Here is a 19924-nt window from a genome sequence, read left to right as displayed (position 1 = left end):
ATGATACTTCTTCATGGAAGAAGACAAACACACAAGTTACGACTCGGTTTCTTATCTTCTAGTAGGTTCCTTATTTCTCACCTGGCTTTGTCATGTGATAGGCACTTGTTATGGAACAGGGGATGCTAGACCCCTCTAGGGGAACTGTTAGGTTGTGCCTTGAACTGGTGAAGGGGCGGCTTGCCTGGGGAGCACAGCCAAATTGTTTGTACCTGTGTTTCCCATGTGACCAGAAGGGGTGGACCCAGAGTGGAGCCAGCCTGGGCTCATATAAGGACCAGCCACTGAGAGGAGGGTGTCTGTTGGACGTTGGCTGCTGCTTGTGAGGGCGTGCTGCATAGCCATAGAGCCCCTTCACCAGTTGGGTGAGTTCCATTTTTCCTTCTGTATGTGACTATTGGCCTACCTATGAATACTTTGCCTAATATCACCAAGAAACTGTCAGATGCAATTTTGCTTCTTCATAAGTAGAATAACCCCTTTTTTCTAAGTGACCCAAGTATATGCATTTTAGCAATTTTTGTTTCATTCTTAGAACAACTTCATGAGGATTAGAATCATTTCATCTACACGGGAGCTGGTCACTGGGGCTAACTTTGTGGATCACCAAAAGATATGAATATCTAGATACATATACCTGCTTCTCGCCAGCGACTGAAGAGTGGTCATGCAGCTATGTCAGTAGCTTCCCACTACGTAGAACTCTAAAATAAGCTCTTGTAGCCTTATCCCTACAATACTGGAAAGTCCTGCAATTGATCTTTGGCATAGAGTCACTAGGTGGCAGGCATTGCCACCTTCCAACACAGCTATGTCTGCTAAAATCGTATGGTTCTATTCTCACTCCTCCTTGTTTTTCAGTAGTGGCTGGTGTGAGATTTCAGCCATGTTCTATCCCATGGAGCTTCTTGTCTCCAGCTGCAGGTTGGGCTTCAGACCAGCCAGCTTCATTTTTTTCTATTACTGGATTCTACCAGTATCTGCATACTTCTGCAATCTTGCCTTTCTCAGGCTCTAGCGACCTCATTCTATATAAAAATATAGTTTGTAGCAGCTGGAGAAGAACATGTGGCAGTATTACTCAAACCTGGCCATGACCAACTGGGATGTCATTTGTGTGGGTCCACCAATATTAATTAAAAAAAGCTATAGAATCATCTGGGTTGGAGAAGACCTTCAAGATCCATTGAGTCCAAACATCAATCTGTCTTACTGAGTCCCATCAGCTAAACCATATACCTTAGTGCCAAGTCCTTACATCTCTGAAATATTTTCAGGGATGGGATTCTACCACCTCCCTGGGCAGGCTATTCAAAGTCAAACCATTAAGAAAATTCTTCCAGATTTCTAATCTAAATCTCCCCTAGTGCAATTTGAAGCTGTTGCCTCAAGTGTCCTATCACATACCAACTGAAAAAGAGACCTGCAGCCTCCTTTCAGGTGGTTGTAGAGAGCAAACGGATCTCCTCTTGGCCTCTTCTTCTCTGTACTAAAATATCTCAGTGCCTTCAGCTGCTCCTCATAACTGCTGTCTTGTAATCCCTTCAGCAGCTTCTTTGCTCTTCTCTACACATGCTCAAGCAACTCTTTATGCTTGTAGTGAGGGACCCAAACTGAACACAACATTCAGGTTGCGCTCTCACCGGGGCTGAGTATAGAGGGACAATCACTTCCCTAGTCCTGCTAGCCATGGTATTTCTGATGCAGGCCAGGATGCCATTAGCCTCTTTGGCCACCTGGGCACACTGCCAGCTGTTGACTGGCAATCTCAAGGGGTTTTTTTGTGTTGTTTTTTTTTTTTTTTCCCCCCAGCAAATTTCTAGCTGCTCTTCCCCAAGGCTATAACACTGCAGGGGGTTGTTATGACCTCAGTGCAAGACCCAGTGCTTAGTCTTACTGAACTTCATGTAACTGCACTTGATGTAATCTACTCAGATTCTTCTGGAAGGCTTTCTACCTTCAAGCAGATCAACAGTCCTGCCCAACTTAATATTGTCTGCAGACTTGCTGTGCGTGCATGCAATTGTCACACATAAATCACAGTTTTGCAGGGGTTGGAAGGGCCCTCAAGAGATCATTGAGTCCAGCTCCCCTGCTAAAGCAAGTACTATACAAGAGGTCACACAGGTAGGCATCCAGGTGAGTCTTGAATATTTCCATAGAGGGAGGCTCTACAACCTCTCTGGGCAAAATCATCGATTAAAAAATAAAACTGGACTTGAGACTGACCCCTAGAGAGTACCACCAGTGACCAGCTACCTACTATGTTTAACTCAATTCATTGTGACTCTGAGACTGGCCATTGAGAACTGTACACCTGTCCAAGCCATGAACAGGAGGGCTGATACATCATTGTGATGCATCAGATGGATACATTGCATTTCCTTCACTAGTGAGCAGTTCATGAAGGACTGAACCAAACAGCAATGCCTCCTTGTCCCTGTACTTTTGGCTACTTCATCGCTGTATGCATATCTAGATGTTCTGAAGGCATGGCACCTAAATGTTGTTTTTTTTTTTTAAGCTTTAAGTTGATGGAGCATAATCTCTAACCCTGCACAAGAGTATGTGAATCTTTACATACATTTGTGGATGTATTTACTATATGTACACATATATAGTAAATCAGTGCACCTAGGTAAAAATGATCAAGATCACCAAAAGGCATGAATATGTAGATACATATGCCAGTAATTTCTAATGTAAAGGTAGGCAGATCTGATACTGAATATCAGACTGATAGATGTATGTTGATAAAACCTTTTTCATATTCAGTATCTTCAACCATGACTACCGCCCATTCTCATAGTTGTATCCTTATGCCTGCATCTCTACTGTCTCCTAACCTTTCATACGCTTGCTTTTGTTCTCATATTCCCCACATACTTCGGTTTTGTTTCTGTCATTTAAGCACAGAAGTTTTTAGCAAATCTACCTAACCCCACATTATTGCATTAGATCTTCATCTTTGCATCTTTCTGACTTGACAGGATTTGCTACTGAAAATGTAACTCATCATGTAACTTGAATTGCAACTGGTGCAAAATAGGGTGCAGTTTTTTTCAGACTAAAGTCTTAATAGGTGATTAAGATACTGTCATGACAAACATTTTGATTTGTAGACAATGCTGATCATTGTTTGTGTATCTTTTGAACAACGTTTCTTAAAGAGACAAAACTGCTCAATTTCTCTACATTTTCTTAGCTAGTATTTCCCTAGTGATGTTTTCTGATATTTTAGGGTGCATCACTGAAAACAGCAAACACCTTGTGTTGCCAGTAGCTGAATGCCGTTGATCAGACTTTCAGCATACAAATGCAATATCTTCTTGATGACCTCTCTTGATCTGAGGTGGGAGTAAGCAAACTGCGTGGTTCTGTATTTTTACTGCAGTGTGGACAGGCTTCGTACAATAATGTCTGCCTGTGATGCTAAGCTGACCATCTCCTTGGCAGTCTGTTTACATTAACTTTCCCTGATTTTTGGATCATGTAAAGAAAATGCTAGACTGGCAAAAATTGCAGCCATGCAACATTTATTTGAAAACCTGCTTTGTTATTCATTGAATTCAAATGAGGATTCTGTATTTGTGTTTACTTGTGTTGGCTACTTGAAAAGGCCCTAGATTGTTACAGCACTGTTTTATGATTTTTTTTATGAGGGATAGGGGTGCAGATGAGGGACTGGAGAGTTGGCTAGAAATGTGCTACCCACAGTGTTTTGGCTCAGTTTGGTAAGTATTTTGCAAAAGGGATGTTTAAGGTGATTGTAATACCAAGCAGGTGGCTCAGTGGAATTTCTCTGGTAGGCTGCTGAATTGTGCTGTTAGGGCTGCTGGTTTTGTTTCATTCCCGTGGAAAGAGGAGGAGGGATTGGAGGTGCCCTGCTATGCCCATACTTTGCAGATGCCACTGCTGCTGCTTCCTTGTGTCTTGAGAGAAAAGGATCCTAAAACTTTTGCTTTGTTGCTGTTAGCATGGCTGACGCACCTGATATTGTCCCTAATCTGTAACCTGATGAAATGATGAAGCAAAAAGTACTTTGACAACTTCTTTACTTTCATGAATACTGGAAGTTCAGGAGGGCTGGTGTATTATTATGTCAGAAGCGGTGGCAGATCTTGCTTCTCTGGAGGAATAGTGTTTCAAGGGCCATGTGGTTCACAAAGTGGCTGCCAATAAAAAGGTCTGTTATTTGTATGTGACCTACACATGTAACAAGAGACTGTCACAGAGTATCTACAGCCCAAACAGACAAAGGACTGGAGAAGAAAGAGAGGCACAAGGTGTATTCTGTGACCAAAATCTCCCAGAGTCTCTGGAAGAGTTAGGGCATTGAGGCTCTGAATTAGTAACCTGTGGAGTTCTCCTTTAGTTGCACACAAATCCTTGGGGAAGAAAAAAAATACTCACCATAGCCATAACTTGCCTGGCAAGTGCACTTCTTATTCTGTTTCAGAAAAGGTACAATGACTTGAGTTCAGGAGCTTTGTTGGCTGTGCCTTTTGTGGATTAACCTTAGATGAGTGTACTCTTGTTGATGTAAGTAGGAGCTCTGTGCATGAAATATTGATGTCTGTTTTGTGTGTTGCTTTATGAACTAACAAAGCAAAAAGAGAAAAGTGATAGAAATTGTAAGGTACCACTAGTTAAATATAATACTTCTGTAGCAGCATAAAATCAAAAAGGAAAGGTGTTAATACTAGATGGAATCTCCTGAGGTTATTTCATCCTTATCTCTGAAGCAGTCTTCACTACATCATTTCCCTAATTGCTTCTTTTGACAAAAGATGACAGACTCTACGTGTTCTGGTATAAGGAGATTTTATATCCTCAGTATGGACTTAGATTTTATTACTTTCAGCTCAGCAGAGGTTTCCCACAGGAAAATGAGATTGGACAAAATTTTTGTTATCAGCCCTTTGTTATCTGTGAGAAAAGGAATGGTATGTTCCAGCACATTATGATTGGCTGAAGACTGGAAAGGTGAATAGCAGTTCTCTAACAGAAAAAAATGATCAGTGCCTTGTGTGTTTATTAACCCAGCAGTAATTGCTGAGTCTGCTAGCATCAAGTATTTCATTGCCAAACGTAATGTAATTACCAATCTGTGCAAGAATTGAGTGATCTGGACCTTCTTTCAGCAAATAAATTTACAGCTTATTTTAGTCCCTTATTTAGGAATTGCTGACTTCACAAAAAATAATTTTGTGCAATTGGGATTCCCTGTAGAGCCAGAATCTCTTGTATTTGAGAGGTCAACGTTCTTAATATCCTTACAAATGCCTACCCTAGAAGAGGCAACAGAGTGCTTTCATGACATTAGCAGGTAATGCCAAATTCAGGGAGCAGTTGAGGTGACTGATGGTAGGACTGCCATTCAGAAGAAGATAGGCTGGAGAAATGGCTAGTGTGAGCCTTAAAAATTCCAGGAAGGCCAACAGCTTCTGGGACTGTATTAACAGGAGCACAGCCAGTAGATTGATCAGAAGGGTTATTTCCCCTTTGCTGAGCCTTGCTAGTCCACATCTGGAGTATTGGTGTGTACTGTGGGCCCTCAAATACAAACAAGACACTGTCAAACTAGAGCAAGCTCAGCAGAGGATGATCGGAGGCTCAGGGGAACTGGTGTTTTAACATGAAGAAAAGGGCTTCGGAGAACATGGAGCCTGGCTCCTCTTAGTGATGCATGGTGCATCAGGGAGAAAAGAACGAAGGAACAGAGGATGTAGATGGATGGGAGGAAATGCTATTTCATTGTGCAGATAATTTAACAGTGGATCAGGTTACTCTGTCTCCACTCTTTGAAGTTGCTAAGACCTGTTTGGATAGAGCTCTAACTTGCCTTATCTGACTCTGCTTTGAGCTGGAGATTGGACTAAAAAATCTCCTTAGGTCCCATCCAAACTAAATTATTGTATGATTCTGTGATATGTATTTTGGCATTGACCTTATTAGAAAAAAAACTCTATCCACCTACATGAATCATCCTCTACAGAAACTGAGTCAGGGTTTCCTGCATTCATGAATGGAGCTTTGCTTGAACAAGAGGGGGATGCAGTAACTCCTGCAGTTGACTCTCTGGATGTGAATCATCTTGGTGTAAACACTTTGCTTGAATCTGCTCCAAACATAAGAAAATTCCAAATAATATTTCACTATTGGGCATTTCTAGTTTTAAAAGTCTAACTGAGGAAAAACAAGCCTATTATTAAATATCAGATCATCTCTAATTTTTAGAAATGAAAACCTATTGAGAGAGTGAATGCAAGTCCCACAGAAATTATTGTTAAAATCATTCATATTTGCCGTAAAATGATCCTGCTATTGATAGGAGAACAACACTGAATGTAAGAGAAAATGGAGTGTAACAGGGAAGGTCTAAGTGATTATGCTAGATGATAGAAGGCTTAGTCAGGAAGTGTGTGCTGACACCAGTAGACGTGACTAGAGCACATGACAAACTTATCTGTCTGGAGGGAAAATAAAGTAGAAAGTGATCATATTCTACCCAAATGTGCTTCAAATTTCATGATGTGCAAAGATTTCCTCCATTATGGGAAAATACTTTCCCAAGATCTGTATCAGACAGCTGATAGTCTTTGAGGTGAGACAGCCGTACAGAGAGAAACACTTATTGTATCTTTTCACTGGGGGTCTGAATTTGGTCCTGAGAAAAATTGTGAGGAGTTCAGAAGGTCAGCAAGTAAATGGAGGCATATGCAACGCTGAGAAAGGTGCTGCACCTTTCAAAATTGGCTCAATGTAATATCTTTTTACATCTTTATGAATTATCTTAATTTAAGCAAATATAAACAGTGGTTGAAATATTCTTAATCCTAACCAGTTTTCAGATAGGGAAAGTAATTTTCAAAACTTTAGCTACTTTTTTGTTGTAACATCAGCACATTCTCTCATTTTTAGCAAGAAGTTACATGGCCGTTGGACAAATTCCTGTTTAAAATGCATTTCTGTGACTTCAGAGTCATTAGACTTATTTATTTACATTGAAAGTGGAAAAAGAGATATTGGAACCCAGAAAAACACAGGATAGCTGGAGCTGCATTTTAATCCTTTTATCAAGTATTAAATTTCAAATGTATTCTGGGCTATTTACTTGAGAATGGCTTGACTTTCTCTTGATGTTAGCTGAGTTAGATTTAAATGATTGCACTTTCTATTTATATCCCTGGAAACGTAGAATAACGTGGAAAAAGAGCTGTTCCCAACACATCCTCTTCCAGGCTAGATGAGAATATCTTGGTAAACGATAGCATAATACGCAGTTACATGTAGTCTTAAGTGTTTCTTATCAATGGGTTCTTGCTCTTATCAGGGAGAAAAATAGGAGTATGCACCACAGTTTTGCACATTTAAAGTTCTCCTCACTGAAGGCAATGACAGACTTTGTGGTAATTTAAAGGGCTACATATCAAACTGATGTTGGTGTTTCAGAATGGGGCGTAGTGATCTAAGATGGCTGCGTAAGATGGAGTTCCTTGTAATGTTAAGAAGTTTAATCAAGCTTTTACTCTCTAAGTCAAGATCACTGAATGGGAAGTCAAAAGCTTTCCCTACCAGGAATTTTGAATTAAAAACGGCTTTTCTTGGTTTCCCAAGGAAAGAGTTGACATGATTGAGCATAGATACAGTTAATCTAATCTTAAATTATGAACCAAAAACTGAGGAGAAAAACTAAAAGAAGCAAACAGAGTGAAGTAAAAATACGATGATAACTGGAGTTATGTTTTTAGTTGGGGAAATTTTTTTAGAAGGATATGGACATGTCCTAATGGACTGGCAAATACATGAAATTCTCACTTGCCATTCTTCTGTTACTTAAGAAGATCTATGTAAGTAGTAATGAAAATATTGATGGTTTAGGATATTTTGGGGCATGTGATGAAGCTTGCCACTTTCTGTACATCTGTGGTATGCCTCTGTTGTTCCAAACTGAACCATCCCCATGGGATTGCCTTCAAGCAAAGTTTGCTGCAAACTGAAACTCAGAGCAGGGAAAGAGTGGCAGAATCCTAGCAGAAGGTCAGCCCATTTCTGACAGGCTATAAGTGGGAGCCAAACTTGTGATTCTGACTTTGGAGTCAATTTGGGTTCATCAAAATATTTCTACAGATACTGGCACTCATTTATATCACTTCACATGCTATAAAGCACTGCAGTGCTGGGGCGTAGACACCACTGAAACCAAGGGGCTTATGCTAGCTTGTGAGTTTGAGATTAGGGAGGGAGATGTATTAAAACAATATTCTAATTTTCAGATAGGCCTTTGAATAAAATACCCAAGTGGAAATGCCAGTTGTTGTTGTGGAAGAGTCCACGTTTATGCTGATAAACAGGCTTAGCCTTCACACCAAGGTGGCTGCACACAAAGCACTTGCTCTCAGCCTCGAAGAAGGCCAAGTGTTACAACAGCCTACTAATACAGACGTTCATCTTCCTAATGCTGTTTATTTACAACATTTTGTGTGATCCCATTCTCTCATTCCAGTGTGACTATTGACCAAGCTGAATGCTGAGGTCAAGTCCTCTCTCACTTTGTACTCCTATTTGCCTGCTTTTAATTAGAATTACGCTAGAATTTATTATCTCGTAACGGGCAGTTTTCAGGGAAATTTGTTGCATTGTGCAAATGTGTGACAATGCCATTGAAATAGTACTGACTTTTATCCAGCGTTGCTTCCTATTCTCCCTCCAGCAGTAATGAATCTAATGGTGACAGGGATCCCTGTGAGAGAATCATTAACATTTAGAACTTAGAGGAGAAAATAGAAAGGGACAAAATGAGTCTTTCAAAACTGATTAAAGAGATTGTTTTCCTTTGGTTTCCCTGCTTATTCCTTTTTCAATATTAGGACTCTTCATCAGTTGTTTAATTTGATCAAATGAAATTCTCTGCACATTTGATTTGAATAAATAAAAAACTATTCCCCCCATCCTTTTCTTTTTCCTGAAAAGTGCCAGTAGTTTAGGAATTGTCTGGCCACTGATAGATTTGGTAACTGTGAAGTGATTATCTGGATGCAAGGAATACTTCTGACCTGGTTCTGCAGGTGAAAAATCACCTTGAAAAATACAAGTGGCATAAAAAGCTGCTTAAGAGATATGGTTGAAAACATACTGATAGCCTGCTATCAATATTCATAGGTACTGAAAATTTAACCACAGATTTAACTTCTGAGGTAAATAGTAAGTGTGGGTTTTGTGCAGGGCCGTTATAATGAATTCCTGCTTGCTTATAAGCCCAGTGTTGGATTACATCAGAATTCACAGAAACTCCAAGAAAACTGTAAGAGTGGGATGAATTTAAGGTGCACGCCAGTTCACCTTTGAGCAGAATTAAGGGTTCCGGGGTTGGATCTGGTACAAAGCTGGGTGTGCTGAGAAATGCCTTTCATAGGCCTAGACTGCCCAAAGGCCCTGTGTGACCTGTTGTACCTGTGGAAGAGAAAATTCCCACCGTAATTCTGCCTTTCTCCTTGTCTTGTGTGCAGTCTGTGCTTTCAGATTCTGTGAAGTGCAAGGTGATGTGCACCTGAGAACACAACTATGGAAATGTGTACAGGTCCAAGGAGTCTGACTGCTTCCACTGGGCATTGTTGCATACATTCGAAGAAGGGAAGATTAAGAATCTGGCTAGTTGGTTACTCTACCTCTTCTCTATCAAAGGCAAGTCAGTTGCAGTAATAAGAACAAATGAAATAGTTTGGAATTGCTACCTTAATTAGCAGAGGTGTTGTTTGTACCTGTTCAGTTACAGCTGTAGGCAGTCAGATCTTCATGTTTCTGGATGCCAAAAGGTCACAACCTGGACAACAAGCAGCACAGGAAAAACTCTGATTATTTGTTGGGGTCTTTTTTGAGGATGGAATTGTCCCATCATTCCTCATCAGCTGTCTCAATGTACTTTTTACTCCTCACGTCTCAGAAATGTGATCTGTGGAGAACAAGGTCAGCTCAAGATAAATAGTAGGCTGTGCTGTTAGATGATGTTGGCATTTAACTGTGCCAGGCATAACAAAGAGAAGATGAAGTGCTTTATATATGGTGTCTCCTTCAGGGAAATCTTTCTTTCCATGTCAATTTTCCATCATAAAACTGAACTAGACAGATGTAGAACAGCACGACTGCATCCCAGGCATCTTCAACTCCATGAATTCTGGACTGGAAAAACAGGAACACAACTCCTCTTAATCATGCTGGCTGCTGATTACCCTTTCTGTTCCAGGTAGTCGTGAAGTTGCCACAGTTTTCCCTGGGGATGATAAGATAACAGCAGTAAGTGGAGGTGGAATTCCCTGTGCAGTGACCTGGCAGACCACCCCATGGTCAGCAGAGCAGAGGTGGATATGCCATTCCCCAGAGCAACTGTGACGGTGTTTACAGGCTAAAGTCTAAAGAATGTGAGGTGGAGATTGTTCCATGTGATATGTGCCTGCTACCTAGTGTATTGACCCAATCTTGAATGCATCACATGTACCCCAAGAATTAGAGATTAGTTTGACATTGATTTCAGAGAGGATACTGGTCACGCTTGGTATGTCTGAAACAGGAACACTTCCCAGGTGCAGCTGTTCACCTTGAAAATGCATGGCTTTTAAGACAAGAGCTATGCATCCAACATTTTCTTATGCACCTGTCATTGTTGGTGGGCTTTTGATATAGACAACTACAGGGCCAAAATCATGGGATACATTGCAAGGCCCCAGCTGCATAGATATGGTTGCAGTAGCGATTTGTACCTCAGCAAAAGCAGATAATGCTCCCTTCCTTCAGGTGAGTATTAAACACACACAAAAAAATTCTAAGCTTCAATATGTCTTGAGTCATTCTGCTTTGATGCTCAAAGTAGGAGCCATACAGTCAGTGGAACCAAAGTATTCTGTGTAGTCCTCTGTACCACTTGTGCTGTTAACCTGAAGGCAGTTCATGACTGACAGCACTGCCTCTGCTACAAGGGGCATTCCCCATCCTTAGAATGTTCCTCTCTGTCCCTCGCAAAGATTCTTTCAGGTCATAGATCTCACCTGTGCACACAGGAAGATAAGCTTAAGATGCACGGGAAGACAACATAAACCAAAAATGAATGAGCTGATTGAAGTGAAAGGCAGAAAGAGGATGAACAGGGAGACTTAAGGAAGGTGGTGAGTTCAGGACTAGGAGCCAGAGATGATGTAGAAAAAAAAAATAGGTATTGGAATGAAAGTTTAAAGCTTCATAATGATAAGTTGTCCCCCCCTGACGCCCCCTTTTTTTTTCTTATTATACTCGTCAGTTGTGATTGCAAGCAAAAATGAACAATTCTGATCTGAATGCCGTTTCCTTGACCAAAAAGTCTAGATTCATTGCTCAGCCTTGTAAGTTAGATGTATGAAGATAAGTAGCGTGAATTTTCCCTGCAGACGCTGGTAACTGAACAAGTAAAGAAAGGTGTAAACAGCAACACTTACAAGGTCTTGTATTAGTTGCATTGTCACCATACCCCCTCCACTTTTTCCTCTTGGACAGCTTTGGCTTAATCCTTCCATATGGGAGGTGGATATTACACAAATCCAGTAGGGCTGGTTCCTGTGACCTTGTAAGAGAGAAATGTTGTCTTCAGGCCATATCCTAGCTGTGAAATCCAGCTTTCCTCAGTTAGCTGCGGGAACATTAGTATCTCCAGCATACAGAGAGCTTACTAGGCTTACAGGCAGCAGTGTGACACTGCCATCCCCATGGCATGCAGTTTTCTTTAAGAAAATCTGGAATGACCTAGGCAGCAATGTGCATGGGTGGCTGTCGGGGAAGGGCCAGAAAAATGGTCAAATTTCCTATACATCTTTGTCCTTTCCATACGCCAGCCATATGCGTCCTTATTTTCCATGTAAATGATAGATATCCAAGTGAAACCACAAGCCACCTGCAACATCTGTGCCGTCATGCTAATTATTATTCATCACCTCTCTATCACCACCTCTTCTCAGCTGCAGTGCCCTGCTATCTTTTCCATTTCTCTTGCTCTCAGGTACGTGACGTGACATGACAGCCAGCTGCAACATGCTCATTTTGGGCTGCTTACAGTTTCTGGTGGTCAGACAAGCTTGCTTCTGCAGTGGTACCACCTCACTGTGCGGTCAGGAGGAAATATTTCCAAGATTTTTGTTGTTGCTTGTTTTTGTTGAGACCTGAAAGCAAACTTTAGATAATATAATCTAGAATTTATGCTATTGCCTGTCTGGTGTAGAACTGTTATCCATTTACTTGAAAAACTTGTTTTGTTTCATTTGAATGGCCTTACTAAAGAATAGCATATGGAAAATACAGAGCGTTCTTCTAGGATGGAGATGTGCAGGAAAGTTAAATCCATGCAAAAAGTTAAATCTTGCAAAACATCTCTTGCTTATGCTTAAGGGAGAAAATGTGCTGAACTGGATCTAGGAGCAGAGCTCGGTGCTTAGGTGCTCTTGATCTCAGGACTTGATCTCACTGCTTAAACATGCAGGATGTTTGCAAAGCAGGCGATGCATCCTTTTTCATGGATGAGTATGATGAATCCTGCCAAGGTGCAATAAATTGTGTAGTTTAAACTCCTGTGTAGCAGCTGAATTGCTGATTAGATCAGTATTCAGCAGTCTCTGATCTTAGTTCCTGGCTCTGATCACTAGATGACTTAATTTACTAATTTGTTAGCGTGCACAGAATAATTTATAAATACCATATTCTGAACAAGATCTTGTTTTCTATGCATGTTATTAATTAGCTAATGTTTTTGCCAGGAAATACGTTCAGGACAGCATGCATTTATCCTGTTACTCGCGTCTCCTGACAAACAGCAGAGACAGATTCAGCCATCAGGAGACTGCGGATGGCAAATATTCCTCAGGATGGCTTGCCTGAGGGATGTAGATGTTTCTTGGAGAGTTTCAAGGACCTAGCACTCTTTGGAAAAGGTTACGCAAGCAGGAGGCTGTGGCAGAAGCTTACAGGGAGCAGTCTTACATGAATGTAGGGTGGGTGGTGAACAGTAGCCCACTACGTGAGTTTGCAGATGTTGCAGCATGCTGTGCCACTGAAGATCTGTCTTTGAGCCCAGCCAGCATCAAGCTGGCAGGTTTTACTTACTTATAGCAGAGAACAAATAACTCTGATGATTCTTTCTGTTGGCTGAGCAGTCGTGGTGAGAATCTGGTATAGATGACAGGGAGCAGCTGAAAAGGATGGGATATGTTTTCAGTCATTTCTGCCATCGCTAGCAGTGCAGACTTTTAATTTGAAGATGAGATTTAAAAAAATTTTGGTGCAAGAATGAAAAATTGAAACAGTTCTTTAATTTCTTGGTTTGTATTTCCTATCTGTCCTGTGGAAATGCAACAAAAATTGATTATTGTATTATTAAGCACTAAATAGGTGCCTATGTAGAGAGTCATTTATCCATGTTGTGAGGATAAGAGTGTTTGCACACCTGTGTTTTCCAGCCAGACTTCTTATTCATTCTCTGTGGGATGGATGGAATAATGCTTGCAATGTGAAATTCGTAGTTGGGATTATTTTTCATCTTACCCAGGAAAAATATAAATGAGTACTTCTACATCAGTCTATATTTATTATGTTAAGTGCTGGCTGCTTGCTTACCTGTATTCTAGCAGTTATCTGTCTTGTCATGAAACTCTATCATGCATTCTAGTAACAAAGATAAAATTCAAACCGGAATCCATGCTGTCTTCAATGTCAGGCTTCTCATGACCAGGCAATATTAAAGAATCTCAGCCCATGCCTCTTGCTGAACATTCCAGCTAATGTCCTGAGAGGCTGTTAATGTCATGGCTGTGACTGGAGATAGACCAGGAACAGAGAATCACAAAGCTGAAGAGCTCAGAACTTCAGTGCTTCACTGATTACTGTGGTACTGGCCTCTTCCATGGACTTGACAGGGAATCAGTCTGGCTTTCTTTCCTTCAGGTTCTTTTCTGTTACGGAGAGAATGCTCTTATGGAGACAAGACTTAATTTTAGTGTATATCTTCAAGACTGATATTTTCACAAGACAATGAAGAATATGACTGAATTGAATTTCTTTGTGACTTTCTTATTTTTTTGGTCTTCAGCAAAAGTTTGCCCGGTTGTGTTGGTGCTGGTCAGTCAGTCACAATTATCCTGCACAAAAAAACATGTTGTTTACAGTCATGAAATACTAAGCAGCTTGGAATCTTCCTCTCCTCTTCCAGCTTTGGTGCAAATTCTACACTAGCATAAGATGTAAAAAAGTACTGTTTTATTTTTGAATGAAAGCTATTGTTCTCACCTGATGCTGCTGTCTAGAAGATGAGACTTAAAACCATCGAACTTCTCAAGACCTGAGACAAAAGTCATAAACACCTGGTTGTACAGTTTGACAAAATGGAAAATAATTGCTAGTTTCCATATTCTGGGTGTTGCTTCAGAACCTTTGCCACATGCATCTCACACATATCCCACTGGCAGGTTAAAAGGGGGAGATGGAATCAATCTGAGTGCTCAGTCTGAAACGTGGCATGCAATTAAGAAATTCTTAGCTTATGCTCTTGGAAAATAACATTCAATGAAGTGATGCAGTGCTACAGAGTCTGCAGAATTTCGTTGAGACACTTTTGAGGGCTCAAGTTTTCTCCCTTTATTGCCTGTTAACATACAACTAAATGTGATTTCTGATGCTCCTACACTGGCATATGCTGGAGAAAGTTTTAAGATGGGTTATTCTCTCTGTATCTCTGGAACAGATGAAATAAAAGAGCAACCATTAAGAAGCAGACATACTACAGAAGTTTATGTGGGGCTTTTAAAAGTCAGTGAATTGTTTCTAAATGCTTGGTTTTTTTGCATAAACTAGTGGTAAAATGTAAGGGATACTTGGACATAGTCTTGTGGCTCAAATTAGCTCAGACATGGCCCTTCTTTTAGGATGAAACTGAAGTTCTCATGTAGATTTATTTTTTCCTTTTTTATTTTTTACCCTTCAGAATGAAGTGATTTGTGTGAAACATTGGAAAGTCTATTCTGTAACAGTACACAAATCTAAGTCAAATCTAAATTCCTTTCCAGGAAGAAAGAGTTTGTACTTGGTTCTCTCAACCTTCTTCTTGTAAAAAAAATAAAAATAAAAATGCATGTTTAAAAAGAGGAGATGCTATTTTATTTGTTGAAGACAGGCAGGTATTTCAGTTTTTATGTGGTGCTAGGTTGTCTGTAATTTAAGGAAGCTGATTTCATCCCCTCTTGCCTATGCTTTATTAGTGGACTTTCCAAACAGGTATCTGTATTGCAGAGGTTTGGGATTGCAAGTTGAAGAGGGACTGAAATAAAAGTGATTTTTGCAATTTCAGAAGCTGCAGCTAGCTGTCTTTTCTACAGAATTTTGTAGATATGTCATACAAAGTACTGTAAGAAATAAACTGATGTACATACTTTTCTTGGGCCGAAGTCCCAGGAATGAAAGCCTGATATGAGTAAGTTTGTGACAGGTGAAAGCCTAGGAGTAGAAATTGCCGCCTTTGCTGTAGCTGTATCTTCTAAATATCTTTTTTTATGCTTCAAAATGAAACTAAAGTATCTTAAACTGCTTTTCCTTGTTTTTGTGCAGCGATAGATACCACAGGGAGTGTGGAAATGTCAGTGTTCCAGTGATTAAGAACTGCCAGCTGGAAATGACAGAAGTGTCCTCATATAAATGCATAAGTATAAATTAAATGAGCTTTATGGTCAAAGTTCATCTGTGGTCTAGAGGACAGGAGTTATAAACATTCCATGGAGAGTAGCATGTATACTATACTTTTCATTTATGAGAGGGAACAGTTTGCTGCCATAGTGAAGAAAAGATGTAGTTTCTTTTCTTGATTATCTGGGGTCACACAGTAGTTTTCATGTTTTCATTTGAAGTCTGAAGAGCATAAATATATTGATGGATGCTGTACTAAGATTAATATTGTAACAAAGACTACTTTCGCAATCTAAAAAATAATAGAGTTGGGTTGTATTGATCTGTAATGTTTTGCTCTTAAAACTGCTAATAATACTCCTTCCAGACTTGAATTTCACACAGTTCAAGGTACCATTTTAAAATGTGTTCTATTTTTGGATACTGCTAAATGTACTTTTTTCCTTTGAACTCATCAATGAAAAGGATAATAATTAACTACATTCTGTCTGAGGAATACCTTGCACAAAAAATTAAGGATTTGAACCCGTGAATCCCATTTTCTAGGCTGATTTTTTCGTAACCATTAATGCTCTGGTTCGGTGGCAGTGTTTCACACCTTACTTGTCCTGTAAACTCTCTCTCAAAAAACGAGTGGTATGGTGAGATATGAACATTGTTGAGGAATATCCAGTGAGCTCTGAGAGCTGTGCTGAGTCTGAGCCCTCAAGGATTTAAGTAAAAGAATGCCATTTCTTTTTTGTGTTGAGACGTGAATGGGAGTCCAATATGTTTCATCTATTTGAAGTTTTTGTGATACTTTTTTATGGATGTGCAGGAATAACTTTCATTCAGTATTATTACAGCTTGCAGAATTCTTATATACCTACAGTCTTGGGTGTCAGTTGAGCAAGGGATTTTAGGACTGCAGTTCACCAAATTAAGACTCTGTAAGTAGACATCTACTCATGGTGGCAGTCACCAGTTTTGCAATAAACTTTTGAATCTATAGTGTCTCAGTTAAAACTCTGTGTACATATTTTATTATTGGCCATACAATTAACAAAGAAGCCAACTTCCTCACCAAAACCATTTTTTTCTCAAGAATCAGTGTCCTGGGACAACAAAAGTAAAAGGAGATTGATTTTCTGTTCCTCGGCAGTGTATCTTCCTTACCTGCTTGTTTTTTTAAAAAAATTAATTTATACGATATTTCCAACGAATGATGTTAACTCTTTGTAAACCCACCCTGAACTACATGTGTAAAGTATGAAGGATAAAGCACATCTTACAGAATTATGATTGCTTTTCTTTCTATTATTGGCCAGGAATATTTCCCCTTGTCACGATTATGAGAATAAAATCAGATTTTGGATCTAATCTCAAGATAACTGGTTCTCTTTAGTCATGGGTTCTAAATTGTGGTTTTCTTTCATTTTTTTAAATCAGATATGAGAACATTTCCTTGAAGTTCAAAGACAGATAAATTGTTTCATCAGAAGTAGAAAATATACACTGGGCCTTTACTGTGCATAATCATAACTCCAAAATAATCTTTGTGTGCCGACTCACTTTAGGGTTTTAGCATTTTCTTTGGTTTTGAAAAACCAGTCTACCTTTGCTGCTTTTTGGAAATGTATGTTATTTGGGAGAAAATCTTGACGTCAAATAATGTATGGTCATCAGCACTAAGTTCTTTATCTAGTTTTGAGGAAGAAGCACGACCTTTCTTCTGCTGCATATGTTCAGACAATACTGCTGTTGAACAACTCTAGTAAGGCTACTGTTGTGGAGTATTTGACAAGGCAGTAGATATTGAACCACACTTTTCCTGCAATATACTCAGTTTCTCAAAAAGAAAAGGCCGATGAAACAACTGATGCAGAATTAATATGTTAATTCTTGAACAGCATGGAGCCACAAAGCTTTTCTGGTTGCAAGAACATACAGGTACTTCACTGAAAGTCAGTCTCATCTCAAATGAAAAACAAATTGTTCACCTCATTAATCCCAGCTTGATCTGTTCGTATTCTGCACTTTACGTGTATTATGAGTGTGTGGCTGAAAAATTTGTTGCATGTGATGCCAGGCTTCATTTGAAGGAAGAGTACAGCTAGAAAATGTGATCCAGATTTGAAATGCTTTTGACTATTACAACTCAGGAAGCAGTTAGTAGAGATAAGATTGTGGATTGTATCATACTAAAGGAAATAGGGATGCAAACTAGGAGGAGAGTGACCTCTCTCTTTTCTGAACACCAAAGCTAGCAGCGGTGAAATGCACACGGGAGATAAAAAAAAAAAAAAAAAAAAAAAAAAAACCAACATTTTTCTATGTTATACTAGGTGAGAAAACAATTTTAATGTCCTAGAGTATTAATAATACAAATAATTATTTAAGGTAGCAGTTCTTTCTGTTTGGTCAGAAACAGACCTGGTTTGTCAGGTCAGAAATACTGGAGAACTTGGAATGAAATTATTCTTTGTTTCCTTCAAAACCTACATTTTTGTTATGAAAAAAGACAACAGAATTTAATCATGAGTTGATAAAGTTGCTGTGTGTATGTCCAAGGGAAAAATACTCTGTAAATATCCTGAATTGGGAGGGGAAAAAAAATAAAAAGATGCAGCTATTGTGACATTACAGCAGTTTGTAAGAGGTGAAATGAAGCCAAGAGTCGCCTGCTGTAACCTGGGAGATGAAATACTTTCTTCTACTTTGAAAAGAAATCTATTTGTCCAAGTTGGAAGGGAGGCAAAAAGCCAGAAGCGCACATCAGGTGGTGAGAGTTACCAGGAGGGAAAACAAAATAAAAAACAACAGACCTGAAAAGTGTGAAATAATGCTTTCCTTCAGTTTCTAAGTGTAGAGTGTGTCCTCAAGCCTCCCAGTACCAAATGTACTGTGGGATGAAGCACTGCCTACAGGAGTAGAAGATACAGTTAAGTCTGAGGAATGAGAGGGTGTTGCACTCGAGGGTGCCAAGGGAGTTGGTGGAATTCATTGTGAGGGCTGCTGTCTGTCATCTTTAACAGGCCATGAGGAAAGTTCCTGAGCTCTAGAAAATGGAAACCACTGCACGCATCTACAACACAAAGAGGATCCAAAAACTAAGCAGCTGATGACCCTCCCCTCATAATCTGGGAAGACTAGAAAACATCTGCCGAAAGATCAGTGAGGCAAGTGAAGTACAAGGTGAAATCTGAGAGCATCAAATACCTTCCAGGACAAAGACTATGCAACCACTCTGGACACCTCTTCTGTCTGAGCACCCTTGTGGGGATAGTCTTTCATCATTCTGCCAAGGAACACTTGTGAGAAGACTCAGACTTCATCTTCTCTACACCTTCCCAGTAGGCATCTGTAGTCAGCAGTAAGGCCCACCCCTAGGCCTTCTTTCCTTAATGCTGACCAAAGGAATTCCCTCAGCCCACCCACCCTTGTATGGAGGCTGCACATACAGTATGGTAGTGGGCACCTGGACCTTCAGTGCCACTGCTGTGAATGCACTGAAGGGAGCCCTGGCATGATGGTGTTGTTCCGGGCCAACTGTGCTGTGGGTGGATCCACCTCCATGGGCTCCACAGTAGTGGTTGTTGTGCAGGTCATTGCACAGGCACTCTTCCTACTTTTTTGTGGGCCTTTCTTGCCTCATTGATTGTGAGAACCTGTTCTCTCTTTTCCCATGTAAAAGTGTGCAGCAGTTGCTCCAGGTCCTCTTCTTTCCACCCATGGCTGGCAATCATCAGAGCTCTGGAAGCTCAGTGATTGGTGGGCCAGACACGGGGGGTTTTTAGGGCCCAGAACAAAGGATAGGGCAGTGGTGACTACTGTGGCATTAGGAAGCCTCTGTGGTGGCCATTGTGGTGGTGGGGATGCTGTTGGGTGGGCTGAAAGATGCCCTTTGTGGAAGGAGGAAGATGGTCAGAAGGGCTGCAGGCCTTTTTCCTGGGTATGGCTCCTCTGTACTGTTTGGTTTGCCAGAGAAAAAAGCTGCCCACTGGGCATCAAGACTTCCCTCCACCTCCCTTCCTCTGCCTTGTCCTCCATCCCCCTCCTCATCCCATGCCTAGGATCCCTGTGCCCCAAGGTGGTAGCAGCAATGTTTCTGGACCGTCAGAGATTTGCCATTATCCTGCTGCCACTGACCTGGCTCCCTGCAGTGGTGCAGCTCTGTGATGTGCAGAGGGTATGGTGCTGGGCACCTGGATCTTTGATGCTGCTGCTGTGACCATACCAATGGGTGTCCTGCATT

At 40.4% G+C, this 19924-nt stretch overlaps 1 long non-coding RNA gene across 1 annotated transcript; it reads left to right on the top strand.

The window, feature by feature from the left end:
* Positions 251-19404, top strand: LOC110394906. The gene is made up of 2 exons (XR_002436019.1): positions 251-365; positions 18705-19404. It is a non-coding gene; the product is annotated as an uncharacterized LOC110394906 (long non-coding RNA).

This window comes from Numida meleagris, chromosome 2 (genome assembly GCF_002078875.1).
Source record: "Numida meleagris isolate 19003 breed g44 Domestic line chromosome 2, NumMel1.0, whole genome shotgun sequence".
NCBI lineage: Eukaryota > Metazoa > Chordata > Aves > Galliformes > Numididae > Numida > Numida meleagris.
This window is presented reverse-complemented; position numbering and strand designations above follow the sequence as displayed.